Source organism: Uranotaenia lowii, chromosome 3, assembly GCF_029784155.1.
Source record: "Uranotaenia lowii strain MFRU-FL chromosome 3, ASM2978415v1, whole genome shotgun sequence".
NCBI lineage: Eukaryota > Metazoa > Arthropoda > Insecta > Diptera > Culicidae > Uranotaenia > Uranotaenia lowii.
In genome coordinates this window covers 126,102,118-126,105,472 of record NC_073693.1, presented here as the reverse complement: position 1 = coordinate 126,105,472, position 3,355 = coordinate 126,102,118, and positions in this window count along the sequence as shown.

Below are 3,355 nucleotides of genomic sequence, written 5' to 3'. Positions count from 1 at the left end.
ATTTGTACGAAATTTTTTTCTAAGTGTCTTGTCAGTGTGATCAGTGATTTTACCTTAAAAATTCGGTGATGATTTTCTATGACGAAAAAAGCAGCTTTTTTTCGAAAAGTCATGAAGAAATGAGTCCTTTTTACAGTTCATTTAAGAAATATCAATCAACATTACTAATTTTGGCATGATTTTCCATAACAAATGAAGAAATCCAAAATTTGAATTGAATCAAAATTCATGAATTGGAAACACAAACAAAATTAAAAAATTGTTAAACGGATTTTGTGATGAAAAATTTTCTCAAAATTCTGTGGAATTGTAGATTTTTCTGTAATTTCGGCAATTAGATCAAACTTGATTTAATAAGAAATTTACGTAAATATCACGAAGCACGTAGAGCTCACTTTTGCATTGAAAATGAGTCATATGCACATGAATTGTACTTCATCATCGCATTAAATGCTATAAAAACCGACCATTCTTTATTAAAACATTTCTATTCCTGTGAAAAGGTTCGAATAAAGAACGATACGAATTTTCACAAATTTTTCAATTCAAAACTAAACAAACGGGATTCCTTTACTAAATGTTGTCCTCTTACCGTTATTGTAAATGTTTCAACCTTTCAGACAAATCTCGAAAATGCAATTCTTAAGTTTAGATTCAAATTTTGAAGGTCAGAAGATTTAAGAGTGATTTTTTTTATACTTTTAACGTTTTAGGTGTAAATCTTATAATGCTTGTAGATATGAACTATTCCACTTGGATTTTTTTTAATTTTTTAACTTTTATCACGACTATTTAATTTTTTTTTCTTCCCCAAAAACGTAAGTATGCAGAAAATTTTTAAACCTGCAAAATATGAGTAATTTTTAAACTGAAATTTCTTATGTTAATAAATTAAAGATTCTGTTTTCTTAAGGGTTTAAGAAATGTATTCCAAGTTTGATTCAAGCAATTTTTTGCCGTTTAAACGATAATGTTTGATTTTTTTTAAAAAATAGACACGGTAAACCCTATCAGACATGGTTTTGAATAAAATTTTAAAAACTTCAGAAAGTTTATTTGAGGGACATGGCATTGCTTAGATATATAGCAGTTTTTTTTAACTTTTAAAGGAATGTAGCTCATTAGGATTTTTTCCCTGTATCGGAATATTGTTAATGAATTTTTAATTTTCGTTACAAGATTTCATATTTTTATGAGCAATTTGTCAGTTTACGCAAACTAGCTTAAATCACATTGCGATTTAAATTTTTTTTCCTTTGATTTATCATTTTTGCTATTAAAAGACTTCTTTGAGAAGGTCTAATATTATTGAACAAATAACTTTTCAAATATATATCTCCCGTTGGATGTCTTCAATACTCCATAATCAGCCATTCCTTAGAGTCTATTTTTTTTATTTTAACTTTCCAAAGAACTTACACTCAAAGGTTCCTCAAGCCTCCTGTCCATTTTCAGCAAAGGATCTAACATCACACTTTTCCATTTCGATCTTAAAATGCATTGCCGCCCGATGACCATCCTCGGATTAGCTCGTTTAAGTTCTCATCACAAATTTTTGAGAAAAAAAAACAACCAAAACTGCTCACTATTGTTTAGTCGATTCGCGCAACTGATCTAAAATACGAAACTTGATACAACGCAAGAAGAGGTGTAAACAAACGAATAAACAAAACAAACAAACAAAAAAACTAGTTTTAGAACACGACGATAATACACAGGGTAAAAGTATCAAAAAACAAACAACAGAAAACTTCTAGAATCTTCTTTAGAATGAAAAAAAAAAACAAACAAAACTACGAGGTGACATTTCATTTGGGCCAGTATCAGAAGCAGAAAGTTGCTCTCGAGATGAAACGACAACAACAACAGCAAAAAATGTACCAAAAGCACAATTACGTTTATAGTTTAAAGAACAAAAACAAATGAACAAATTATATAGATATTGGATTAAACCAGCAAAATTTCAAACACAAACTTCTTAAGGTTGACACGCATTACTCGATTTAAGTTCTTTCGTTGAATTTGTTAAACAATTTGATACGGAAACAAATTGATATAAAAAAAAACACAGAAAAAACTAGCAGGTTCGAAATGAAAATCAAAGCTACGAATACGAAATCTCATTTTTGTTATTTAATGTGTAGAACTCAAGAGCTAACAAAAAAGGATTAAGAAGTAAACGAAAAATAACAAGATAAACAAAGAAAATCTCACACAAACACAAGTTTAGACAAACAAAAAAAAGCAAACCAAGCTTATAATTCTACGATTAGTTAATTGTGAGCCAATCGTGATGGAACAGATGACACGATTGAACGTGGTACGAGTTTAAGTGAAAAAAAAAATGAGAAAAAATAACAAAAAGTCAAACGCAAATGTAAGTATGTAAGCAAAACACTGAAAAAAAACTCACAAGTACATTACACCTTATTATCGGAGATAAACTGGCGTGTAAGCAAAAAACAAAAAAAAACAAGTAATAAGTGTAGAAAACTATGAAAAATATATATATGAAAGTAAAAAAACAACCAACAGAAACACAACCCTACAAAACGAAACATGTAACATGAAATCCCGTGTGTGTGAGTTTTGATCGACTGTAAATATTTGTAGAAAGAGAGCCGTTTTTCCGAGTTTATGATTTTTTTTTCTTATTTTCGTTTGTTACTTTGTAAGGGTTCAAGAATTTTCTCATTGAGCCGGTTTAGCTTATCACTTTTCGTTCCCTTTTCGTTTTGTTGTAAACTAGTTTCGTTGAAATCAAAATTTCGTTATTAACTCAGTCACAACAAAGTTAGGAGTGGAAGCTGTACTCAGAAAATCAAAAATAAGAAAGCTCGTACTTTGTTCGAAGTAAAGTCGGGCCCCTTTTTTTTCCATGTGAAATGAAAACAAAAACATTCCAAATACGAATCCTTCTTAGTCCAAGGCTATTGAAAAGAAAAATATTCCTGCTGAAGAATCGAACAAAATTGATCCCTTCAAAATTCGAAGCTTAAAAATAGGCACTAGAAAACAGAGACTTAATGATTGATTTATTTTCCCATTTTGATTGGAAAGATTACTTTTTCTCATTTTTTATTGATTTATACAAAGCATAGCCCTTGGAAAATTGATAAAAAAGAACAAAAATACAGAGAAGAAAGATTAAGCTAAGTAATTAATTATTAGAGTTATTATTATTCTATTATAATTATTATACACGAAAAAGGCAACAAGAAAACCAATTTTATTAAAAATATTTATGATGAAAACAAAAACACTGGCATTGATTTCCCGTCATTTTCTCAAACGAAGTGAGGCTGGCGGATTTTGTGATAGCGACAGAAAAGAAAGCCCTTCAAGAGAAGTTAAA